Source organism: Henckelia pumila, chromosome 2, assembly GCF_033568475.1.
Source record: "Henckelia pumila isolate YLH828 chromosome 2, ASM3356847v2, whole genome shotgun sequence".
Classification (NCBI taxonomy): Eukaryota; Viridiplantae; Streptophyta; class Magnoliopsida; order Lamiales; family Gesneriaceae; genus Henckelia; species Henckelia pumila.
The window spans coordinates 47,359,417-47,387,147 of record NC_133121.1 but is presented as its reverse complement, the minus strand read 5'-3'; the positions used below and the strand labels follow the sequence as shown (position 1 = coordinate 47,387,147).

The 27,731-nt window shown below is 41.1% G+C and overlaps 2 long non-coding RNA genes across 2 annotated transcripts in view; both read left to right on the top strand.

Annotated features, from left to right (window-relative positions):
• The first annotated feature begins 1,038 nt into the window (after positions 1-1,038).
• Positions 1,039-27,731, top strand: part of LOC140884904 (uncharacterized) — a 36,156-nt gene continuing 9,463 nt past the window's right edge. Inside the window, exon 1 of the long non-coding RNA XR_012150756.1 lies at positions 1,039-1,257. This is a non-coding gene — a long non-coding RNA (uncharacterized lncRNA). The remainder of the gene's footprint in view (positions 1,258-27,731) is intronic.
• On the top strand, positions 23,610-26,289 carry LOC140882835 (uncharacterized). The gene is made up of 3 exons (XR_012150279.1): positions 23,610-25,868; positions 25,967-26,034; positions 26,129-26,289. It is a non-coding gene; the product is annotated as an uncharacterized lncRNA (long non-coding RNA).

The window sequence follows — 27,731 nt, the reverse complement described above, 5'->3', positions numbered from 1 at the left end:
TTAGATCAAAAGTAAATTTGAGGAGTGATAAAATTTAATTGAGGATAATACCACTTGGCAAGAAGTAAGAAATGTGAAATTTTATGTTGCAGTAAGAGTTAGTTAAACCGTTGGTGATATAGGTATCAGTAAGCTTCGGAGTGCGCAGCGAAAGCTGACCTGGATCAACTAATGTGGGTGCAAAGTTGGAAATTTAGTGTTGATCTGGTCTAAGTTATTCGAAACTAGTTAGTAAGTCTTGAATTTCGAGGACAAAATTCCATTTAAGGAGGGGAGGAATTGTGACTCCTAAAACCCAATCTACTAAATTGCATGCATTAATTTAATAAATATTAGGATTTTATTATATTTTAGTTTAATTGATTTAAATTCTTTATTTGATTTATGTGTTAATAAAATATTAATTGTTTACAATTTATTCATTTAAAATATTTTATTATACTACTTAATTTTCTTTAAATATTTTAAAGGTTTAAGCTTGCATATTTGAATGATTTTAATTCTAATTGTCAAGTTTATTCTTTTAAATGATTTTAACCGTTTAGCTTCTTTGCTTAAATATTTTTGAGTGTCCAAATTATTTATTTTAATTAACCTAAGTTTAGTGGTTAGTTATTTTAAATTATTTTAAATTCCTAGATTATTTATTTAAATCCTTTTTAATTGTCCAAATCATTTTAAAAGTTTTTAGTGCTGCTTGTGTGTTTATTTAAATTACTTTAAAACATTAGTTTAGTTTGTTTAAAAATTATTTTAATCGTTCTGCTTGTTATTTAATATTTCACTCGTTTTCGTGACATTAGAATATTTAAAGTGTTTATTTTTGGGATTTTCAAACTTGAATATTTGCAGGAATTTGGACTTAACACTTTTACTCGCACCATTTAAAATATTACCTATTATATATTATACATGATATTTCTTGCCCATTTAAATTTCATGTTGCTCGGCCCAAATCTCTATTTTTCCTAGCCCAATCTCGGCAAGTTAAGAACTACCCATACCAATTTCATCGGCCCATTTCTTTTTCCCCTTCTCCAACCTTTAGCCGATAAACCCCTTTCATTCCTCCTCTACATTTCCTCCCAAGAGATCGGTGTTCCCTCATTCCATATTCAGTCTTCGGCCGCCACAGCAGAGCATTTTCCCGGTGAAGTTTCCATCTAGGCGAGCTGAGCAAGCTTCATTTCACTTATTCCAGCTCGATTCTCAATCGGCCATGTTTCCCCTCCCATTTCTGATTTTTTTCTGTCTAAGGCAAGATTTATGGGTTTCTTTGGCCACCAAGTATATTAATACGACGTGTGCTTGTTTTTATTGCTTGCATTTTGATTTTTATTTGGATGTTAAGAACCAGCTCGATTTCTTTCTGATGTTCGTGAGGGCTGCGATGTTTCTTCCTCTATTTGTTTTGCTGTTCGATCCTTTCCAGTATCCTTCGGAGTTGTACGTGCTTATGATCCATTTATATCATTTTTCTTGTGTTTGATAGTTGTTGAGAATAAAATTTATCAGTTGAATGTTTTCATCTGCCTCATTTCGAGTTTCCATCGTGATTGAGCTTACGTGATTTGATTTCTTGTGCATCTTGGATTGGTGATTTAAAGGCTGCCATGGTTGAGATGTAGCTCACATGGTAGCGCTTAGGTTATGTTAGATATGGCTAGGTTAATGGATTTTTGGCTGGGTGCTGGAGTGTTGAAAAGGTCGGCCCTAGGGCACGGACAGCTTCTCGAGCGGAGAATTTGTTCTAGGGCAGGGGCTAAGCTTGAGCTGGGATTTTTGGTTTTTGAGGGGGTCGGTCTCAGGGGTTTTGCTGAAATCAGAAGGTGGTTTAGGCGTAGTGTAAAGGCTGTTAATCTGGGTGATTAAGGTGTACATGCCTTGGAGGGAATATGAGTGTTGAACAGGAAGATGTCAAGTGTCGAGGGCTGTCAGGAAACCTGTCATACAAACATTGTTATACTTTGAATTTGGCTAAGGGTACGGGTTTGGGATTTTCCTACGATGCTAAGGAAATGTCATTCCAAACGGATTCTAATTCGGCTAAGTTTTGGGTTGAGTTCTAGGATATGAATATTAAGGGCAAGAATTTAGGTGTTAAGTGCGCTGCCCAGAAACATTATTGTCAAAAATTATTGGGTAAGATTTGTACCTCGAGGATGACTTCCTAGTTAAGTATAGAGTGCATGGGAACCGTGTTTTCAAGAGGAGGTCATTTTGATTAAGAAATGAGTATGTTATAAGAATTGCAAGTGTATTGCTCGGGATATATCCTAAGTGCCAGAATGTAAAGTCTACATTCTTAGCTATGGTTTGCTACCTAAATCACCATCTTTGTCAATCATCTTTCATCAATTATTTGTGAGTCGAGTAATCCAGTAATCATTTTCAAAGGAAGTCTTTTCCATAAATTCATGCTAAGTCCCTAAATCACCATCCCGATCATTCATATTTGAGTCTTTTGCATGATTATCGAGTAAATATTTACAAGTACATTACATCTACATAAGCATGCTTAAGTCCATGAATTAAGAAGGAAAGAAAATATTTTGAACAAAGAGAGATGGTTGTGACAACAGAAAGACGTGTATGGACGAGCTAGGAGACGTCGTGACTTCCCATACCACCAGACGTGTATGGACGAGTTTGGGAGAAATCCTGACTTTCCATACCACAGAAAGACGTGTATGGATGAGTTTGGGAGAAATCCTGACTTCCCATACCAAATCAGCGGTAAGACAAGTTTGGGAAACATCCTGACTGTAGTAACCCGCATTTCTGATTAGTGATTCAATGAGTAATTAATCACGTGATCATGTTTAGATTAAGTAAAACATGATTAATTAAGTTCTTGTTGGGATAACGAACTTCAGAAATGGATTCAGAGCACTCGAACTAGTTGAATTGGTTCAGCAGGACCGGACGGTCCGATGAGGAGTTCTGACGATCCGAAGTGGATCGGAAGCTCCGATCGAGATCGGAAGCTCCGTCGGCAAGATCAGAAGCTTCGATCTGACTCGATGAACACGTCATTGCTTACGTCAGCAAGATGATGTCTTGGCTGACGTAATATTGAGCGATCGGACGCTCCAAAGGTGCGATCGGAGGTTCCGATCGTGATCGGACGTTTCGAACGGGGATCGGAGGTTCCGATCGCCGTCTATAAATAAGGGGTCTGAGCCCTCATTCTGTGCACCGATTTTCCCTCCTTTCCTCTGGTTTTCGAACCTTCTTACTTAGATCTACGGAGTTCTAGGCATCCTATTGGGAATCCGGAAGTTTCCTAGCAATCCCAGCGTCGTAACGGAGGTGTGCCTAAGTTTTGTGACGATTCTACACCAGCGGGCTGACGACGGACGAAGGTATAATTTGGATTCCTAAAAATATTTAGGAGTATGCAATAGCTTAGTTAAGGCTTTTAGAGCTTAATTGTTGATGCATGGATATTTGCATTGTAGTAGCTAGTAGACTGGACTAGTAGGCTTGGAGTCTAGACCAGCAGAGCTAGGTTTGACCAGCAGTGTAAGAGGTACGTAAGTACTGACCGAGATAGCCGGCATGATATATTTGCTTATATGTTGCATGAGTATGTGCTATATGTTTTATCATGTTTTAGCATGTTTTACCGCCTTAGCACATACATGATTTTACGTGTGACTGCATCCGGAAAGATGTGAGTCATTGACAGTCTCCATAGGGAACGATGATCTCATTTTGGACTCGAGTCAGGTATGACAGTTTCCATATGGGACTTGTATCCTATTTTGGATTCGGGTCAGGATGGGGTTGGCTCAGCCCTGATATGGAGTATGCGAGTACCCCGCGGAGTAGCTCTCTAGCCGGTACTGTATATTCTCGGCTCCATGAGCAAGTGTTTTCACTTGAGTTTTAAATCATCTGTGTGCGCATATTTGTATTTATATCATTGCTTTGTATTGAGAGTTTTAGCTCACGCCCCTGTGTTTTGGTATTGTGTACCTTGTGGCGGGGCAGGTTTGAGGCTAGACGGTCCAGGCGGCTCTCAGCAGGATTGAGCTTTGGAGAGTGCGAGGTTGTAGAGGGTAGGGATTTATTTATCCTGAACCTTCGATTTGGTTGTATAATAGTATTTATACTTGTGACAGCGTCGGTTGTATTCTGGCGATTGGATTTGTTGTATTTTAATTATCCGCTCTTTACGCTTTAAGCTTTTATTGCGTGCGCTTTTACTATAACTCTGATTAGGTAGTGGATTCGGGTTGGGTCACTACATTTTTGGTATCAGAGCCACGCATTGCACTGGGAATATCATAAAGCGGATTAAGTAATTATCTGTTCTTATGTAACAGATGGCAGATTACGACGAAAGTCACGGTAGCATAGACGGCGATCGTTGGGGCAATCCAGATGATCGTAGACGTCGGGGATAGCCCGAGGAGCGCAGGCGAGTCAGCATGCGTAGGTTTAAGGAAGTTAGCCCGAAGCCTTTGACGGGTGGGGAGACAGCTGAAGAGGCAGAGGATTGGATGGAGAGGATGGAGCAGTGCTTCCAGGAGTTTCGTTGCACGGCTGAGGATAGGATGGAGATTCTTGCCTTTATTCTTGAGGGCAGAGCGAGGAAGTGGTGGAGATCTACTTCCGCACCGTTCATAGAATCCAGAGGTGTAGCTACTTGAGTTGAGTTCCGTACTGCTTATCAGAGATTTTATTTTCCTCCAGCTCTTCGTCAGGCAAAAGCCAGTGAGTTGTTGAGTTTGCGACAGGGGACGATGACGATCGAGGAGTACCAGCAGAAGTTCTTTGATCTGCTACCCTTTTGTCCTCATATTGCCGATAGTTCTTTGGCGAAGTTTGATCATTTCCTTCAGGGTCTGAACCCTGACATTCATCGTATGGTTGTTGTGGGCGGCGATGGGACTTACGAGGATTTGGTGGACCGTTGTCGCCAGGCCGAGGATAGTATTCGAAGGAACAGGGGACTTTATTATTCATCCAGGCCAGCGAGCTCTAGTCCTTTGGGTCCGAAAGGACAGTCCTTCAAGAAGCCAGGAGGTACTTCTTCTTCTTCCTCTGGATCTGGTGGAGTGCATAACTTTGGTGGCCAAAGGCCGAACCGTTGCCGTCAGTGCCGACGCAAACATCCACCAGGGTAGTGTGGTCGATCGACCACTGCATGTTTCCAGTGTGGCCAGGAGGGTCACATGAAGAGATATTGTCTTATGCTGATTGGGGCAGCGAGTGGTTCTGGAGGTTCTCAGGCATCTGTTCAGCCACCTCAGTACCAGCAGCCACCTTTTCAGCAGCAGTATTCGCAGCAGCGCCAGCATCCGCATTAGTCTCAGAGAAAGCCTACTCAGACTCCTTCTCGGGGTCATTCTTCTTTGAGGCCACGTGCCCAGGGTCAGGTCTATGCGCTTAACCAGGAGCAGGCAGAGGCTGACAGCGATCAGATGATTGCAGGTATCTATAGTTTATGTGGTTTTCCTGCATATGTTTTAATTGATACCGGTGCATCGCATTCTTTTGTCTCAGCACGTTTTGCTAAGAAGTATAAGTTGCCATATATTCCTTTAGACGTGTTATTAGTGGTTTCTACACCTATGGGTAGCGAGGTTTTAGCCAAGCGTCTAGTTGTGGGTTGTGTTTTGGATTTCGAGAGACATCAGCTTAGTGCTAACCTAATGATTCTAGCGATGGAGGATTTCGATTGCATCATTGGGATAGATCTATTGACTACCTACCGAACGATAGTGGATTGCTATCAGAGGTTTGTCCAGTTTCGTCCAGAGGATGACGAGTCATGGTATTTCTATGGTGAGGGAGTGCGACCCCCGATGCTAGTGGTTTCAGCTCTGAAGGCCCGGCGTGCATTAGAGTCTGGCGGGGAAGGCTACCTTATCTACGCCATTGACGCTTCCTTAGGAGAGCCAGATATCCAAGAGATACCAGTGGTTCGTGACTTTCCAGATGTGTTTTCGGAAGAGATTCCTGGTTTGCCACCAGTAAGGGAGATTGAGTTTGGCATTGAGTTAGTGCCAGGGACTGCACCGATTTCCAGGACTCCTTACCGATTGGCACCGTCAGAAATAAAAGAGTTGCAGAAGAAATTGAAAGATCTTCTTGATAAGGGTTATATTCGACCTAGTGTTTCGCCATGGGGAGCCCCAGTACTATTTGTCAAGAAGAAGGATGGTTCGATGCGATTGTGTATTGACTACCGTCAATTGAATCAAGCGACAGTGAAGAATAAGTATCATCTTCCGCGGATAGATGATCTCTTTGATCAGTTGCAGGGTACTTCTGTCTATTCGAAGATTGATCTTCGGTCTGGGTATCATCAGTTGCAAGTTCGACAAGAGGACGTTCCTAAGACAATATTTCGTACGCGGTATGGACACTATGAGTTTCTAGTGATGCCGTTTGGTTTAACGAATGCTCCAGCTATTTTTATGGATCTGATGAACCGAGTTTTCCGCGACTTTCTAGATAAGTTCCTGGTGGTGTTCATCGATGACATTTTGGTGTATTCTCGTAGCATGGATGAGCATGCCTACCATCTCTATACTGTACTGCAGGTCTTGAGGGAAAGACAGTTATACGCGAAGCTGAGTAAGTGTGACTTCTGGATTGACCGAGTTGTATTCCTTGGTCACGTCATTTCTCAGGAGGGCGTATCTGTGGATCCTAGCAAGACAGAAGCTATTTTGAATTGGTCATGACCGAATACAGCTTCTGAGATTCGTAGTTTCCTTGGTTTAGCAGGATACTATCGTCGTTTTGTGGAGAATTTCTCTCAGATAGCTAAGCCATTGACTCAGTTGACGAAGAAAGACGTTTCTTTCGTTTGGTCTGATGCTTGTGAAGATAGTTTTTGTGATTTAAGACGTCGTCTGACGACAGCTCCAGTTCTTGCCTTACCGTCTGGATCAGGTGGTTTTGTAGTCTTCACTGATGCTTCTCTTCAGGGTTTGGGATGTGTGTTGACTCAGAATGGACACGTGATTGTCTATGCCTCCAGACAGTTGAAGACTCACGAGGAGAACTATCCCGTACATGATTTAGAGCTTGCAGCCATTGTCTTTGCTTTTAAGATATGGCCTCATTATTTGTACGGAGAACGATTCGAGATCTTCACCGATCATAAGAGTTTGAAGTATCTGTTCACTCAGGCTGAGTTGAACATGCGGCAGCATCGTTGGATGGATCTGTTGAAGGATTACGACTGTAAGATCAAGTACCATCCAGGTTATTCAAATCCCGTTGCTGATGCACTTAGTCGAAAAGTTTATGCGAGTTCCCTTCGTACCAGTTCGATTTCGAAGGCAGTGGAGGAGTGTTGTTCTTTGGGATTCACGTTCCGTCATAAGAAAGAACAACAAGGGATTCATGTCTCTTCTGTGCTTGCAGAGCCAGCGCTATAAAGACGAATCCGGGAAGCTCAGAATTCCGATCTGAAGACTCAGAAGTTGGCCCGGCTGGCTGAGGGTGATAATACTTCTGGTTTTCATCTGCAAGGAGACGGTCTGTTGTGTCTTTCTGGTCGAGTTGTGGTACCCGAGGATTCTACTTTGAGGGATGAGATCTTATCGCAAGCTCATCGCAGTCGATTTTTTGTACATCCAGGCAGCATGAAGATGTATAAGGATCTTCGCACTCGATTTTGGTGGAAAGGGATGAAGCGCAGCGTTTATCAGTTCGTATCCCGATGCCTTGTGTGTCAACAAGTCAAGGCAGAGTTTAGGCGACCCGGAGGGTTACTTCACAGCTTAGAGATTCCTGAATAGAAGTGGGAGCATGTGACGATGGACTTTGTCACCCACTTACCTATGTCTTCAGGAATTGTGATGCTATTTGGGTTGTCGTGGATCGGTTGTCTAAGTCAGCGCATTTTCTTTCCTATAACCGCGATTACACCTTTGATAGGATGGCACAATTGTATGTGCGGGAGATTGTGTGATTGCATGGGATTCCATTGAGCATTGTCAGCGATAGAGATCCGAGATTCACCTCGAGATTTTGGGGTAGTTTCCAGCGAGCCCTTGGTACTACTTTGAGCTTGAGTACGGCTTATCATCCAGAGACGGACGGACAGTCGGAGCGTACTATTCGCACTCTAGAGAATATGCTTCGCGCGGCGGTGATGGATTTTGGTCCAGCGTGGCATGACCATTTACCCTTGGTGGAGTTCGCCTACAATAATAGTTTCCACCGCAGCATTGGCATGACACCATTTGAGGCTCTTTATGGACGCCGTTGTCGTACACCTTTGTTTTGGGACGAGGTTGGCGAGCGTCAGGTTGAGGGTCCTCAGATGATTCAGCAGATGATTGATACAGTAGAGTTTATCCGACGCAGGGTTAAGGAAGCCCAGGATCGACAGGCTAGATACACGAATACTCACCGCAGGCCACTTCATTTTGAGGTAGGGGAATATGTTTTCTTGCATGTGTCACCTTTTCGCAAGGTGATGAGGTTTGGTCGCAAGGGTAAGTTATCACCAAGATTTATTGGTCCTTTCGAGATTCTTGAGAAGGTTGGGGATGTTGCTTATCGTCTGGCCTTGCCACCCGATCTTTCGGAGATCCACGATGTGTTCCACGTATCCTTGTTAAGATAGTATGTGGCAGACGAGTCGCATATTTTGAATCCGACCGATGGATGGGTCCAAGAGAGGACATCTACCCATGTGTCATGGAGTTTCTCTCTCCAAGTCTATGTGTCCCAAGACTGATGAAGAGATAGAGAAAATGACACATGTACCATATGCGTCAGCCATAGGTAGTATCATGTATGGGATGATATCTACCAGACCGGATGTAGCATTTGCTCTGAGTGTCACGAGCAGATATCAAGCTAATCCCGGTCAAATGCATTGGAAAGCCGTGAAGGACATTCTTAAGTACTTACGAAGGACTAAGAATATGTTCATGGTATATGGAGGAAGAGAACTAAAATTGGAAGGCTATACCGACTCTAGCTTCCAAAGTGACGTGGATGACTCGAAGTCAACCTCTGGATTTGTGTTCATGCCCAATGGCGGTGTTGTCTCTTGGAAAAGTTCCAAGCAGGACACCACAGCGGATTCCACCACTGAGGCTGAATACATTGCAGCATCAGCTGCTGCTAAAGAGGCCGTTTGGATGAGGAATTTCGTCCAAGAGTTGGGCGTTATTCCTGAAGTTGTTGGTCCAGTCCCGGTGTACTGTGACAACACGGGTGCCGTTGCTCAGGCAAAGGAACCAAGGTCTCATCAAAAATCCAAACACGTACTGAGGAAATACCACATCATCCGGGAGATTGTGGAAAGAGGAGACATCACTGTCGAAAGAGTGGCCTCTGCAGACAATATCGCTGATCCACTTACTAAGCCCTTGCCAGGACCATTATTTGACAAACATCGCGAAGCAATGGGTCTACGTAGTATGACTAGTTGGCTATAGGGCAAGTGGGAGATTGAAAGAGTGGGTGCCCGGTGAGCCAACTTGTGGCTAAGGGCTTTGATGACTCTTTGTATAAACAATCTTTTGTTTAATATAATTTACACTTTTATTAATGGCAATGACTTTATCTTTCTTCATATTGTTATATTGTGATAAACTATTGTTGTTTTGATAAAGACCTTGAATATACTATAGTGTATGTAAGATGTGGTAGAACATGGAGATGTCTATCATGAAACACATCTTATAGTCACTGTATATTCTAAACTATTCCTAGTCGATTGAGCCGTCCGATAATAAGGATAAGGATCGCTCGAGTTTGAGACTAGCATTTGCGATGCAGAGTACCACGTTTCATTGGTAGGGAACATAGAGATGTTCGAAGCATGCAAATGGATATTCATATGATGAATGATCGAACTACCCTATCCGGACTTTCCAAGTGGTTATCACTTATCGAGTGGATAAAGTCCGCGGTTTTGGTTGTACACCATTAGTCCTTATTACTTGAAACATCATTGAGACTCTATATGCTAGTACTGTGCTTTGACTCGTTTACCGACTCTATTGGGGTCATCAGGTGTCGGGATTGGGTACAGTTACAACACATATAGGAGTCGATGCTTTGTTGTCAAGGATTCACCACATACTTGCGAGTGTGGATATCCTATGCGATCTGAGGAGATATTAGTGTGACGAATCTCTGGCCAGAGTACATGATGTGATTTAAGAAATGGTTTCTTAGTAGCACATGCGATGTCACTATTTGATCTTCAAGATGTATTGCATAGTTATCGAATCTCGAGCGACTCTCGATATACCAATGGTTGTTGATTCGATCGGGATATATGGATGAAGGGACCGTACTGTACGCTAACCAAAATCTATTGGTTCTTGTAGGCACTATCTGTGATACCTAGGGAATCATGGGGCGAAGTTGCTAGACGCTCTTACCATGATTCGATGGGCAAGTCGGAAATTGTTGTTCCGAGTCACAAGGAGTTGTGAGCCCACGGCTAGCTGTATCCCTGAACCATTGAGGGTCACACAGTGTAATGGATTTTTAATCCCCGTTGAGATAGTTAAATTTAAAGAGTTAAATTTAATGAACGAAGAAGTTGGACTTCTTATTTAAGAGTAGAGGAGTAAGATTTCCTAAAATGACATAGGGATGGCCATTTTTGGAAATCACTGAATTCGGATTCAGAAAAATTTATCTTGACTTTAAAAGGTGCAGAAATGGTTTCTGTGCACATTGGTGAAATCGGTTTATCAATCGGAGTCACGATGAATTTTATATTAATTTCTGAACATGCGGGCTTTGCTTGTCGGGCTTGAACTTATGACTAATGGGCCCTAAGCTGTTAGTGGCCTGCATTATAAATAAGTTATTGCAGTACAGAAATTAGACACAACAGGTCACAATTTTCGAAAACCCTAAGTTTTTTTCTCAAAAGTGGCCGCCCCCCCTCCTTCTCTCTGTCGGTAAAATCCAGCCTGTGAATTTTGAATTACAGTCTGGTTTAACGGATCAAATTCGTTAATCTCTTCGTAGAAAACTTCTGATAGATTTTCTAGTGCAATCTATCAGAGGGATTGAATATCCGTTCGTGGACCTGATTGAAGAACAGTTCGTCCATCAGTTCCAGGGATATACAACAAGAGCAGAGAAATCTGTTGGTGTCCAAAATCTCGATTCGAGATTAAAGGTAAAAATTTTATAATTGTTATTTAATTTTTACACACACAATTTAATCGTAAGGTTGATACCTATTATGGAATCGTTCCATACAAAAATTTTAAACTTCCGCTGCACCGGGTATCAATCCTAATTGATCTGATCGCCGCATTTTATCCAACAGTGGTATCAAAGCCAGGTTGCTCAGATCAAGCGATTAAATTAATCGATTGTACAAAAAATTTTTAGGCCTCGGTTTTTGAAACAAAATAAATATTTTAAAAATAAAAATATTTTTTTTCGGGCAAAAACCCGGGCAGCGATTGGATCGCTGCCCGGGGCAGGGGAAGCGATCGTCGCTGCCCCGGGCAGCGCACGGCGCTGCCCTGCGCAACGCTGGGCGCTGCACAGGGCGGCGCACGGCGCTGCCCTAGGGGCAGCTGGGCTGCCCGGCCCGACCCCATTAGGGCGCGGGCAGCCCGGGAATGTCCCGGGCGGCCCGTGGGAAAAATTATTTTTTAATTTTAAATTAAATTTTAATATGTTAAAATTCTATTTTTGGTCCGATCGAAAATTGTTTTGATTGGTCCACGAGGCGTCGGATCGAATTGTTCAAGTCCGGAAATTTTAAAATTGATTTTTGGATAAATTTGAATTTTTTGGAAAATTTTATTATTTTATCCTTAAATTGAATTTTGAAATTAATTATTTTTGGTACAATTGATGATAAGATATGATCTTATGGATATATTGAGTAAAATATGATTTTATGTATAAAATTTGATTTTATAGATAAAATATGATTTTATTTGATAAAAAGATAAAATATGATTTTGTATGTAAAATAAGATTTTATGTATGAAATATGATTTTATCCTTTTAAATTTAAATTGCCATTGCATGTTATCCAATAAATTAATTTTGAATTAAATGTTATTGGATAAGGATGATCGATTGCCATGACCAATTTTGTAGGTGTATGTTAGGAATTTACATTTGTTTTATTGTTGTTGGTTTTATTAATGGGCCTGGTTTATGGCCCATTATGAATGTCATATGTAATAAAAGTGGGCTTGGTTTATGGCCCGTTCCCACCCCTTAAAAATGTATCCCCTACTTGTCATTGTTATTTATTGTAAATACATTAGATTTAGTGGGAGATCAAGATTTGAAGATGGAGGTGGGCCCAGCAGACAATAAAGACAGAAGAAATGTAAATTGGAAGCTAATGTAATAGGATTGCATTGCATACTGCATATTACCTAGGATTGGACTAAGACTCGTGATTGGCAACCACGGGTCGATTAGAAATGGAATCGATCATCCTATATAATATGTGATATTATAGTTGTATGCATGTTTTAGACATAATTGTGTGAATCCGGCAAGCATACAAAAAATTTTTAAAAATGATGAGACAAATTTTTATAATTAAAAATCCCTCATTTTAAATATGATTTAAAATTGATATCAAGATAAATAAAGGAAATTTAAATTTGTTTAAATGTTCCTACCTTCCATCAACGATCAATGTATGAGATGCTACCCGCGGATACGGTCCGGCTCATATTATTGGGGGGGCCCGTTCGTCGAAAAGCTGTACATTGGATCGACACATGTTGTAAGTTGGGTGGAACTCCCATGGGATCGGCTCATATTATTGGGGGATCCACATGGCGACCGTCCATCACAACTTAATATTGATGGGTCATCTTGACATGTCACAATAATCGGCGTCATATTATTGGGCCCTTATTGGACATGAGGTAAAAACGTGGAGGTTGCTTTGGAAGCAATTGGGCTCTACCTTTTGAAAATTATGGTTGGCTGATATTATTCGGGACCATAAGTTTGTCAATTGGACTCCATGTTCTCACTAAGGAAAACAGTTTCCCGTTTTCACTAGAGGGTAGTGAAATCGTTAAAATAGTGGGAGTGAGATTCATAAAATAAATTTCGCCTATTTTATGTCTTAGTAAATTGCTTAAACAATCACTGATATTTGTCTGTTTCTTTTCAGTATTTCATAAGATGAATTCGTGTAATCCACTTTTCTCGATCCTCGAACAAAATAAGTTGACTGGCGCAAACTATACGGAATGGTTCCGTAAGTTGAAGATTGTCTTGACTTCGGAGAAGATGCTCTACGTGTTAGAAAAATCTCCTCCGAAGGAAGCACCAGCTGACGTAAGTCCGGAGGAGTTAGCCAAGCTTGATACATGGTGGGACCATGATATCAAGACCAAATGCTATATGCAAGCCTCGATGTCTGATGAACTCCAGAGGCGATTTGAGGACACCGTGAATGCTGCTGAAATTCACGTTCAACTCAAGGAACTTTTTGGGGCTCAATCGAGGGCTGAAAGGTTCGCTACTGTAAAGGAGCTAATGACGTGTCGCATGCGTGAAGGGACTTCGGTCCGTGATCATGGGGTACGAGTGATTTGGCTCATACAGAAGTTTGTAACCCTTGATTTGGTGTTGGAGCATGAACTCAACGTGGACTTACTACTTCTGTCTCTTCCTTCTTCGTTTGACGGATTTGTGGTAAATTTCAATATGAACAAGATAGAGGCCTCCCTTGAAGAGATGGTCAATATGCTTGTGACATATGAATCCACATTAAAGAAGGATAAACCGGCTTTCTTGGTGGGCTCCTCTTCTTCTGCTAAGAAGGGGCCAAGTACAAAGGGTAAGAAACGTTCTGCCCCACCCAAGAAAATCGAACCCGAGAAGAAGTACAAGACAAAGGCTTCAAACATGGAAAAATCCAAGGATGTTTGCCATTACTACAAGAAGCCCGGTCATTGGAAGCGTAACTGCAAGGAATATCTAGAGCAGTTGCGAACTGCAAAGGGTATGTTCTATATTGAAATAAATGTTTCACTTAATACTACTTCTTGGGTATTGGATACCGGATGTGAATCTCACATTTGCAATGATTTGCAGGTGATGACAAGAAGTCGCAGGCTTAGAATGGGTGGGACCCAGCTGAGGCTCGGAAATGGTTCCAGAGTTGAAGCAAAAGCCGTGGGAGATGTTTATTTAATTTTGCAGAACGGTTTTAAGTTACTTTTAAGAGATGTTTTATTTGTTCCGGATTTGATTAAAAACATTATTTCTGTTTCTATGCTTGATAGAGATGGTTATTCTTGCAATTTTGTGAATGGGATTTGCAATATTTACAAGAATGAATGTTTAATTGGAAATGAACAACTTGAAAACGATCTATACAACTTAAAACTAAAAGACGTTCCAATAAATTATGTTGATAAACCGGCAACAACAAACAAAAGGAAAATCGATAGCCAAAACCCGGCAAACCTTTGGCACGCTAGGCTAGGTCATATTTCCTCAAGGAGGATGAATAAGCTAGTGGGAGAGGGCATGTTTGATATGTCTGATATTAACTCTCTACCTACTTGTGAATCCTACCTAAAAGGAAAAATGACTAAATCTCCTTTTAAGGGGAAACCTGAGCGTAGTCAAAATCTGTTGGATTTGATCCCTACAGATGTTTGTGGTCCATTTAGAGTTGGGACTCAATATGGTCACACCTACTTCATTACCTTTACTGATGATTATTCAAGGTATGGGTATTTATATTTAATGAAATATAAGTCTGAAGCATTTGAAAAGTTCAAAGAATTCAAGGCTGAAGTAGAAAACAAGCTAGGTAAAAGTATTAAAGCACTTCGATCGGATCGAGGTGGAGAATACTTGAGTACCGAGTTTTTGGATTATCTAAAAGAGAATGGGATTCTCTCTCAATGGACTCCTCCTATGACACCACAACTTAATGGTGTATCGGAGCGTCGTAATCGAACTTTGTTGGACATGGTTCGGTCCATGATGAGCTTCACTGAGCTTCCACCTTCGTTTTGGGGCTATGCGCTTGAAACGGCGGTATTGTTGTTGAACAACGTCCACACTAAAGAAGTGGACAAAACACCATACGAGTTATGGAATGGCAAAGCTCCTAAGTATTCGTACTTGAGGATTTGGGGATGTCCTGCTTACGTGAAGCGGACAGTGGGAGATAAGTTGGATAGTCGATCCAGCTTATGTTATTTTGTAGGGTATCCGAAGAATTCAATCGGATATTATTTCTATTATCCTGCTGAAACAAAGGTGTTTCTTTCAAGGAATGCCACCTTCTTGGAGAAGGAGTTCTTATTGGACAAGAAAGGCGAGATGATGGAACTCGAAGAAATTCGAGAAGAACCCGAAATACAAAATAACGATCCTACACCTCAGGAACCATTGCTGGACACGCCTATACCTAGAAGATCCGAGAGGACTTCTAGACCTCCTATTCGATATGGTCTTCTTCTTGAAGGGGATCAAGATGAACCCGATGTTGGATGTGATCCAAGAAACTTCAAGGAAGCAATTTCTGATGCGGATTCAAATTTATGGCTTGAAGCTATGCAGTCGGAAATAGATTCGATGCATACAAACCAAGTTTGGTCTTTAGTAGATCCTCCCGATGGAATTGTTCCAATAGGGTGTAAATGGATCTACAAGAGAAAGCTTGGGCCTGATGGTAAGGTATTGACCTACAAGGCGCGATTGGTAGCAAAAGGTTATACTCAAAGACAAGGAGTTGACTATGATGAAACCTTTTCACCAGTTGCAATGTTCAAGTCCATAAGAATCCTTATTGCCATAGCTGCATGGTATGACTATGAGATATGGCAAATGGATGTGAAGACTGCGTTTCTTAATGGAGACATTAAGGAAGAAATCTATATGAAGCAGCCTGAGGGGTACACATCCATGGGAAGCGAGCATAAGGTATGCAAGCTTCAGAGATCAATTTATGGTCTAAAACAAGCATCAAGAAGTTGGAACCAGAAATTTGATGAAACAATAAAAGATTTTGGTTTCATCAAGAATCCGGAGGAACCATCCGTGTACAAGAAAGTAGTTAAGGATGCTGTGACATTCTTAGTACTTTATGTTGATGACATCCTACTCATTGGGAATGATGTAGGAATATTGCAGTCAACGAAGATATGGTTATCAGGTAGATTCTCGATGAAGGATTTGGGTGAGGCATCCTATATTCTAGGGATACAGATCTATAGAGATAGATCTAAGAGAATGATAGGACTCACTCAATCAACCTACATCGACACCATATTGAAACGGTTTTCAATGGATGGGTCCAAGAGAGGACATCTACCCATGTGTCATGGAGTTTCTCTCTCCAAGTCTATGTGTCCCAAGACTGATGAAGAGATAGAGAAAATGACACATGTACCATATGCGTCAGCCATAGGTAGTATCATGTATGGGATGATATCTACCAGACCGGATGTAGCATTTGCTCTGAGTGTCACGAGCAGATATCAAGCTAATCCCGGTCAAATGCATTGGAAAGCCGTGAAGGACATTCTTAAGTACTTACGAAGGACTAAGAATATGTTCATGGTATATGGAGGAAGAGAACTAAAATTGGAAGGCTATACCGACTCTAGCTTCCAAAGTGACGTGGATGACTCGAAGTCAACCTCTGGATTTGTGTTCATGCTCAATGGCGGTGCTGTCTCTTGGAAAAGTTCCAAGCAGGACACCACAGCGGATTCCACCACTGAGGCTGAATACATTGCAGCATCAGCTGCTGCTAAAGAGGCCGTTTGGATGAGGAATTTCGTCCAAGAGTTGGGCGTTATTCCTGAAGTTGTTGGTCCAGTCCCGGTGTACTGTGACAACACGGGTGCCGTTGCTCAGGCAAAGGAACCAAGGTCTCATCAAAGATCCAAACACGTACTGAGGAAATACCACATCATTCGGGAGATTGTGGAAAGAGGAGACATCACTGTCGAAAGAGTGGCCTCTGCAGACAATATCGCTGATCCACTTACTAAGCCCTTGCCAGGACCATTATTTGACAAACATCGCGAAGCAATGGGTCTACGTAGTATGACTAGTTGGCTATAGGGCAAGTCGGAGATTGAAAGAGTGGGTGCCCGGTGAGCCAACTTGTGGCTAAGGGCTTTGATGACTCTTTGTATAAACAATCTTTTGTTTAATATAATTTACACTTTTATTAATGGCAATGACTTTATCTTTCTTCATATTGTTATATTGTGATATACTATTGTTGTTTAGATAAAGACCTTGAATATACTATAGTGTATGTAAGATGTGGTAGAACATGGAGATGTCTATCATGAAACACATCTTATAGTTACTGTATATTCTAAACTGTTCCTATTCGATTGAGCCGTCCGATAATAAGGATAAGGATCGCTCGAGTTTGAGACTAGCATTTGCGATGCAGAGTACCACGTTTCATTGGTAGGGAACATAGAGATGTTCGAAGCATGCAAATGGATATTCATATGATGAATGATCGAACTACCCTATCCGGACTTTCCAAGTGGTTATCACTTATCGAGTGGATAAAGTCCGCGGTTTTGGTTGTACATCATTAGTCCTTATTACTTGAAACATCATTGAGACTCTATATGCTAGTACTGTGCTTTGACTCGTTTACCGACTCTATTGGGGTCATCAGGTGTCGGGATTGGGTACAGTTACAACACATATAGGAGTCGATGCTTTGTTGTCAAGGATTCACCACATACTTGCGAGTGTGGATATCCTATGCGATCTGAGGAGATATTAGTGTGACGAATCTCTGGCCAGAGTACATGATGTGATTTAAGAAATGGTTTCTTAGTAGCACATGCGATGTCACTATTTGATCTTCAAGATGTATTGAATAGTTATCGAATCTCGAGCGACTCTCGATATACCAATGGTTGTTGATTCGATCGGGATATATGGATGAAGGGACCGTACTGTACGTTAACCAAAATCTATTGGTTCTTGTAGGCACTATCAGTGATACCTAGGGAATCATGGGGCGATGTTGCTAGACGCTCTTACCATGATTCGATGGGCAAGTCGGAAATTGTTGTTCCGAGTCACAAGGAGTTGTGAGCCCATGGCTAGCTGTATCCCTGAACCATTGAGGGTCACACAGTGTAATGGATTTTTAATCCCCGTTGAGATAGTTAAATTTAAAGAGTTAAATTTAATGAACGAAGAAGTTGGACTTCTTATTTAAGAGTAGAGGAGTAAGATTTCCTAAAATGACATAGGGATGGCCATTTTTGGAAATCACTGAATTCGGATTCAGAAAAATTTATCTTGACTTTAAAAGGTGCAGAAATGGTTTCTGTGCACATTGGTGAAATCGGTTTATCAATCGGAGTCACGATGAATTTTATATTAATTTCTGAACATGCGGGCTTTGCTTGTCGGGCTTGAACTTATGACTAATGGGCCCTAAGCTGTTAGTGGCCTGCATTATAAATAAGTTATTGCAGTACAAAAATTAGACACAACAGGTCACAATTTTCGAAAACCCTAAGTTTTTTTCTCAAAAGTGGCCGCCCCCCCTCCCTCTCTCTGTCGGTAAAATCCAGCCTGTGAATTTTGAATTACAGTCTGGTTTAACGGATCAAATTCGTTAATCTCTTCGTAGAAAACTTCTGATAGATTTTCTAGTGCAATCTATCAGAGGGATTGAATATCCGTTCGTGGACCTGATTGAAGAACAGTTCGTCCATCAGTTACAGGGATATACAACAAGAGCAGAGAAATCTGTTGGTGTCCAAAATCTCGATTCGAGATTAAAGGTAAAAATTTTATAATTGTTATTTAATTTTTACACACACAATTTAATCGTAAGGTTGATACCTATTATGGAATCGTTCCATACAAAAATTTTAAACTTCCGCTGCACCGGGTATCAATCCTAATTGATCTGATCGCCGCGTTTTATCCAACATAAATTTCGAGGATGAAATTTCTTAAGTGGGGGAGAATGTAGTAACCCGCATTTCTGATTAGTGATTCAATGAGTAATTAATCACGTGATCATGTTTAGATTAAGTAAAACATGATTAAGTAAGTTCCTGTTGGGATAACGGACTTCAGAAATGGATTCAGAGCACTCGAACTAGTTGAATTGGTTCAGCAGGACCGGACGGTCCGATGAGGAGTTCAGACGATCCGAAGTGGATCGGAAGCTCCATGCCAGGATCGGAAGCTCCGTCGGCAAGATTGGAAGCTCCGATCTGACTCGGTGAACACGTCATCGCTTACATCAGAAGGTGACATCATGGATGACGTAATATTGAGCGATCGGATGCTCCGAAGGTGCGATCGGAGGTTCCGATCGTGATCGGACGTTCCGAACGGGGATCGGAGGTTCCGATCGCCGTCTATAAATAAGGGGTCCGAGCCCTCATTATGTGCACCGATTTTCCCTCATTTCCTCTGGTTTTTGAACCTTCTTACTTAGATCTACGGAGTTCTAGGCATCCTATTAGGAATCCAGAAGTTGCCTAACAATCCCGGCGTCGTAATGGAGGTGTGCCTAAGTTTTGAGGCGATTCTACACCAGCAGGCTGATGACGGACGCAGGTATAATTTGGCTTCCTAAAAATATTTAGGAGTATGCAATAGCTTAGTTAAGGCTTTTAGAGCTTAATTGTTGATGCATGGATATTTGCATTGTAGTAGCTAGTAGACTGGACTAGTAGTCTTGGAGTCTAGACCAGCAGAGCTAGGTTTGACCAGTAGTGTAAGAGGTACGTAAGTACTGACCGAGATAGCCGGCATGATATATTTACTTATATGTTGCATGAGTATGTGCTATATGTTTTATCATGTTTTAGCATGTTTTACCGCATTAGCACATACATGATTTTACGTGTGACTGAATCCGGAGAGATGTGAGTCATTGACAGTCTCCATAGGGAACGATGATCTCATTTTGGACTCGAGTCAGGTATGACAGTTTCCATATGCGACTTGTATCCTGTTTTGGATTCGGGTCAGGATGGGTTGGCTCAGCCCTGATATGGAGTATGCGAGTACCCCGCGGAGTAGCTCTCTAGCCGTTACTGTATATTCTCGGCGCCATGAGCAAATGTTTTCACTTGAGTTTTAAATCATCTGTGTGCGCATATTTGTATTTATATCATTTCTTCGTATTGAGCGTTTTAGCTCACGCCCCTGTGTTTGGGTATTGTGTACGTTGTGGCGGGGCAGGTTTGAGGCTGGACGGTCCAGGCGGCTCTCAGCAGGATTGAGCTTTGGAGAGTGCGAGGTTGTAGAGGGTAGGGATTTATTTACCCTGAACCTTCGATTTGGTTGTATAACAGTATTTTTACTTGTGACAACGTCGGTTGTATTCTGCCGATTGGATTTGTTGTATTTTAATTATCCGCTCTTTACGCTTTAAGCTTTTATTGCGTGCGCTTTTACTATAACTCTGATTAGGTAGTGGATCCGGGTTGGGTCACTGCATTGACTTCCTTGCGGCATAGTGCACTGCAGTCATGATCATGATCGAAACCAGAGTCACAATTCACGGATCTAAGTTCACATTTATAGTTCAAAATTTATATGACTATGTTTCAGTTCAATTTAATCAGTTTAGCTCAGTTTATTCAGTTTCAGTTATGCATGAGGTTCAGATTAAGATTAAGAAAGTTCCAAGTTTAAAAGTATGAGTTATGTGTGAGTTCATTGCATGCATTACATCTCATTCTCATTTATCATTCAACTTTTAGTAGCAAGCTTCAAGGTATATTAAGTACAAATATTTTAAGTATTAAGCATGTACTTTTAAACCCTTGTTATTTCACCCTATATTCTTGCTGGGCCCCTAGGCTCACTACATCTATTTGGTGCAGGTATAAGCAATCATAGAGATTGAGAGGTAGGACTATCGAGCGGACAGCGATGCAGGCACGATACATCCCTCCGACCTATGACAGTCTTCCGCAATAGTTTACTTTCAAAGTTTAAAGTCTTTCATTTTGTTGTGTTGTTTAGATAAATGTTATTGTAAGGATTTATAAAATTATTTGTGGGCATGTAAATATGAAATTACTTAATCTTTTGCTGTTCGTAATGTCGAATATTTTTCTCTGGTTCTCATTCCTTTCTTGGTTTAGTTTATTTAGTACTGTGGGTTGTATTTTGTTAGTTGTTGCTATCTGTGATAGGCGGGTTTAAATATAAACAGATAGGTCATGCCGAAATTTTTAATTAATTTTTTTAAAAAAAATTCTTATTTTATTTAGTTTAATTTAAAGTAGAACTAGGGTCGTTTCAGTTGTCTTGTCTTTTTATGTGTTCTTAGTAACAGGTTGGACAGGTTCGAGTCAAAGGTAGCATGACTATACTGGATTGAGACGATAGAAGTTAGGACATGGTGTTAGAATTCAATTTTGTAGTTCGAACTCTATTGATCGTATTATGTATATTATTGAGTTGAACTAGTTGTATTGATACTTGTACTACCTTCGAGTTTTCGAACAACCTTAGAACTTTTTTTATTGCAGGAGGTTAGATTGATGTTTCTAATGCATGTTGTAGGTTGAGGATTGAGTATTTGTATTGCATGATGAGTTTTATAGCAAATCCAGATTTTTGGTTCAGAACATTGCTCGCTCGAGGATGTTTATTACCGCTCGAGCGAGAGGCTAGGTTTCTTTTTTATTTTAAGAAGGGACTTTCTCACTAGAGCGGGTATTTCTTATTGCTCGAGCAAGAGATTCCCAGGGTGCCGGTCAGAGCTTTGCTTGCTCGAGCGGGCGTTTCTTGCCGCTCGAGCGAGGCCCTATTTCAAAAAAATTTTTTGGTTTCAATCTTGGCGTATGATTTGGGATTATTGTCTGATTAATCTTTGATTATATGTTTAGAACTGAGGTCCTCATACTAGGTGTTTTCCTAGGATGATTTAGTTAGTCGGTTGACTTTGGCTAGTGCCAGGGATGAGATGATTCGTCAAGGGCATGAGTATTGTTCTAGGTTGTTTCCTTAGAACAGTTGGTTTTTTGGACCTTATTAGGTTATTGTCATGTGATAATGGGTTTTCATCAGGGTACCGGGTCAAGTAATATCAAGAGTTTTGGAGTGTGACCAAGACTAGACGTGAGGAGGCACGACCCTATGCCAGTGTTACTCTGAGAGTTTTTCGTGCTTCAAAGGTGTCCTAGAAGCCTTCGTGCTTCAGGAGCGGCTGTACAGAGGAGGCTACTTCAGTCTAGGGGTTGGCAACAGTCACAGCGAGGTATGACCTCGGATTGGACAAATACAATGTTTTGTATCGTGTGGGATTAGTTATCGTTTGACTTTTTTTAGAGATACAGACTTGAATATCTGCTGTCAGAGTTAGTCTTGGAAATGATTTTTCCTTGGCGAGTGATCGTTCTGAGAATATAAGGATTTTACCTTCGATATTGGGATATCACTAGATGGATAGATCTAGTAGATAGATGAAATTCTACCAATGATTATTAAGAGCGTCGTTTGATTTAATTAGAGATCTAGTTGGGATTCTTTAATACAGGATGATCCAGGTTATCGGATGTAAATTTTTTTGGGCATAGCTTGTGTTGGTGTCCATCTTGGAACGGATTAAGGTAGTGTGGTAGTAGGTCCGAAATGGCGCAGGATTTGTTCCAGTGACTACTCTTACAATTGTCTGACTGTGTCAGAGATAGGTGTGTTGAATCCGGTGCGATTCTTATGATTCCAAGTGTTTGTGATTAGCGGACTTGTGACAGTGAGATCAGAGTCGTTGATCGAGCCATATAAATTTTTTAGTGATCATTAATTGGCGAATGATTGCCTAAATTGGTTGATAGTGTCAGGCTAAGTGTGAGCTGCAGTGGATCAACGTGATCATTTAAGTTAGTCCAATCAGTGGTTGACTGGGGATGTAGGGAATCAGGAGGTACTTGGGACGATACAATAAGCTGGTGTGCTTAGGAGGTTGGTCCTTGGGAATGCCATATAGTGTTAAAGCCATTCAGGTGCAATCAGGATTTCTTTGGTCGTTTAGAGATCTCTAGGAATGAAGTTAACGAAACTTTTGGGTTTCAGCTGATCACGGATATTAGTTATGGTTTGACTTTTGTGGTCATGGCTAGCCTAATAATGTTGATGAGGTTATCAGTTATACTTAAGACGAGTATTTCCTTGTTAAGAAGGAACAGATTTGATCCAAGCATTGTTTGGTACTAGTAAGGGTTGACTCAATTTATGAAGATGGGATTAAGTGGTTACCTCGTGTTGATTAGTGGATGATAGTTTTCGTGGATTGTTAGACGAATACTTTGCTTAGGTTATTCCAGCGATAGTCTAAGAGTGTGCCTTTGGGATGAGATCCAACGAGTATGGTGGATTCAAATGAACGTTAGCAGACTAACATCAGTTGTTTGGTCGTGGGATTAGACAAGAGCCAAGACCACGTTTTCGGGGTCTAGCGGGATTGTTGTCACTGATCTCCCAGTTTGTATCCAAGGTGCTATGCCATTGAAATAATAGAAACGATCGGGATCGATCTAGAAGTTAGCTGGATTTCCGAAAGTAGTGAGGATTTCGTGTGGGATCGAGTGAACCAATTTTGTTCACTTCAGTGATGAGTCAAGTTGACAAGGTTTGTTGTTATCCCTTGTAGGATAACCGGTGTTGTGAGTTTAAATGGTATCTCAAGGGACAAGATAGATGTAGTCATTTGATTTAGATTATCAGTGCCAAGGATGGTGTTAGCCATCTAAGGGTGCGACGAGATGGTAGTGTCTTTTCGAGGTGATGAACTGGGAATTTTATAGCAAGATTGTGGACAATGACGTTGCCACAATTTATGTTTGTCGGCGAAGAATTTTGCCATTGGTTTTTGTGGTAGTATTCTTTTGGGAAATATTAGTCAGCATAGAGCGGGATAAGTACAAAAGACACGTATTCTGAGACTCGGAAGTTTTAAGGTTGCTGTTATTCGTGATAGGATGACCAGTGGAAATCTCTTCGAATGCTCTCTAAGGTTGCAAGATTCATATCGTGATGGATTGTGGTCAGTCGGGTGTTTCCCAAGTTCTGATTATACCACTAGATATGTAATCTGAGGTTGTTGGATACAAAGAATGGTATACAGCAATGTTAGCACTTTGCTAGTGAGTGGCAAGGTATTGGTCATTTTTTTTTACAAGAACTATTCCTATTTGGATGTAATAACTCTATCCTTAGTGAAGGGTAGTAACTCGGGTGATTGCTCTGATAATGGATCTTTAGTAATTGACGCTAATATTAGAGTTGTTATACGGTTGGCTAACACTTGCAATAACATCGGGGATGCGATGTCAGTATTAGACCAGTTGGGATACAATGTGTTTGTATCTTGTCTTCTCCTTTAGCAGCGAAAATAGTTCGTGTGTATCTAGAGATAGTAAATGACTAGTTATGGTCTTAGCATAAGTGTTTTCGCTAAGATTCGCAGTCAGTGATGCAGTCAGAATTATTATTCGACAAGTAGTCAGGAGACTACAGTAATCTCGTGATATTCGGGTTAGATATCAGAGGGATTTTGTTGATAGCCAGCTAGTAGCTATTACTACAACATTAGTGACTAAGATCACCTAAGTTAGTTGAATAGTGAGTTCTCGGTAAAATCATGTGTGATCTGATAAGAGTTCAGATTATCTTGAAAAATCGGTAGGACAAATCATAATTTTTATGATTGTGCATACAGTGGTGTATTTTACTCGTGGTTGGAAATGTGTCAAGATTCAATATCATTCGTTAGACATGTTATCTCATGTTAGATAAAGACTAATATCTTGAATTTTAAAGAAGATCCTTTCATGTGTAAGCAGACACAATATTTTGAAGTCAATACCAGTCGATAGTATTGGATCGTTTTCAATGGACGGTGAATTGCTGACGACAGTCAGTGGTGTTTCTCAGTTCCAGAGGAATTGCGGAATGTAAGACAGTTGTCATAAGGTAGGATTCAGCGTTAGCCTGGATTATTGACAATGCATAATAGGTTATAACGGGAAACTGGGTTCTAAGCCGAATTTGGAAGTCTTGATGTGATTAAGTGAGGGTTAGACCATTTCAATTTTTAACGAGGTCTGAATTTTCGAGATTTATTCGACCCGGTGTTTCAAACCTGATCTACCAGTGTAGATAAAGAGTTGGACTTGTATTACGTTCTCGGTTTACCTTATATTTCAATGACAAAATCTTTTAAGGGGGGAGAATGCAGTGACCCATATCCATAATTAATGATTAAATAGTAATTAATCAACTAAACATGTTTTAGAGAGGTAAAAAATTATTAAGGGATTTTCGAATGGGTTTAAGGAGTTGACAAATGAACTCAGAAAGATCGAATTGGTCCAGTTAGAGCTTTGATCATTGAGCAGATTGGAAGTTCCGAACAGAGTTCAGAGGGTCCGAACGGATCGGAGGCAATGCCTCAAGTTCGGAAGCTCTACTGAGTTTGGAAGCTCCAAACTAAGATCGAAGGCTCCGATCAGAGCCAGGGCTAGCTATCTGAAATAATATGTAAGCAGTGACGTCAGAGATTGGACGCTCCGAAGAGGGATCGGAGGCTCCGATCACCTGTCGACAGGAGTCCTCTACAAGCTAGACACGTGGTTGGCAGATAGATTTTGGAAGCAGAGTTCGGAAGCTCCGATCGGATCGGAGGCTCCGAACGTGCGATCGGAGGCTCTGATCTCCGTATATATAAGGGGGTGCCGAGGCTCATTTGAACTTGCTCATTCCTATTATCTCTCTCTTGTTCTTAGCTTCTTCTAGTATATTTTAGGGGTTTCTAGGCGTACTACTGGAGGTCCATGAGTGGCGGAGCGCTACAAAGATAGTAGAAAAGTTGTGCCTAAGTTTTGGGGCTATCTCCATTAGCAGGCTGACGACGGACGCAGGTATAACTATGGATCCCTAAAAATATTAGGGAGTATCTATTAGCTTACTTAAGGATTTTAGAGCATGTGTAGTGATGCATGGTTATTTTGCATTGTAGACTTGTAGTGATGGATGGTAGTCTTGGAACCTAGATGGATGCTTCTAAGATTGCCTTACCTTAGTAAGGTACGTAAGTACTGACCAAGATAGCCGACATGATATATGATGTTATATGTTGAATTTGTATTTTCTTTGTATATGCATGATTTATATCCGATAGCATCTCATGAGATGTGGGTCAGGTGGGGAGGCTCAATCCCGTATGATTTTGTCTATCACCAGAAGATGTCGCGACGGCGAAGACTGACGCTAAGGTGATAGGGGAATATACGAGTACCCCGCGTACTAGCTATCCAGCACGGTACTGTATATTCGTTGGCGCCCCTGTAAGAGTGGGTGCCCAGTGAGCCAACTGTGTGGCTATGGGCTTTGTTGACTCTTTGTATAAACAATCTTTTGTTTAATATTATTTACACTTTTATGGCAATGACTTTATATTACTTCATATTGTTATATTGTGATATACTATTGTTGTTTTGATAAAGACCTTGAATATACTATAGTGTATGTAAGATGTGGTAGAACATGGAGATGTCTATCATGAAATACGTCTTATAGTCACTGTATATTCTAAAACCGTTCCTAGTCGATTGAGCCGTCCGATAATAAGGATAAGGATCGCTCGAGTTTGAGACTAGCATTTGCGATGCGGAGTACCACGTTTCATTGGTAGGGAACATGGAGATGTTCGAAGCATGCAAATGGATATTCATAGGATGAATAGTCGAACTACCCTATCCGGACTTTCCAAGTGGTTATCACTTATCGAGTGGATAAAGTCCGCGGTTTTGGTTGTACACCATTAGTCCTTACGACTTGAAACATCATGGAGACTCTATATGCTAGTACTGTGCTTTGACTCGTTTACCGACTCTGAGGGGGTCATCAGGTGTCGAGATTGGGTACAGTTACGACACATATAGGAGTCAATGCATTGTTGTCAAGGATTCACCACATACTTGCGAGTGTGGATATCCTATGCGATCTGAGGAGATATTAGTGTGACAAATCTCTGGCCAGAGTACTTGATGTGATTTAAGAAATGGTTTCTTAGTAGCACATGCGATGTCACTAATTTGATCTTCAAGATGCATTGCATAGTTATCGAATCTTGAGCGACTCTCGATATACCAATGGTTGTTGATTCGATCGGGATATTTGGATGAAGGGACCGTACTGTACGTTAACCAAAATCTACTGGTTCTTGTAGGCACTATCAGTGATACCTAGGGAATCATGGGGCGATGTTGCTAGGCGCTTTACCATGATTCGTTGGGCAAGTCGGAAAGTGTTGTTCCGAGTCACAAGGAGTTGTGAGCCCACGGCTAGCTGTATCCCTGAACCATTGAGGGTCACACAGTGTAATGGAGTTTTAATCCCCGTTGAGATAGTTAAATTTAAAGAGTTAAATTTAATGAACTAAGGAGTTGGACTTCTTAAATAAGAGTAGGGGAGTAGGATTTCCTAAAATGACATAGGGATGGACATTTTTGGAAACCACTGAATTCGGATTCAGGAAAATTTATTTTGACTTTAAAACGTGCAGAAATAGTTTCTGTGCACATTGGTGAAATCGTTTCATCAATCGGAGTCACGATGAATTTTATATTAATTTCTGAACGAGCGGGCTTTGCTTGTCGGGCCCCAGCTTATGACTAATGGGCCCTAAGGTGTTAGTGGCCTGCATTATAAATAAGTTATTTCAGTACAGAAATTAGACACAATAGGTCATAATTTTTGAGAGCAAAAATCGAAAAACCCTA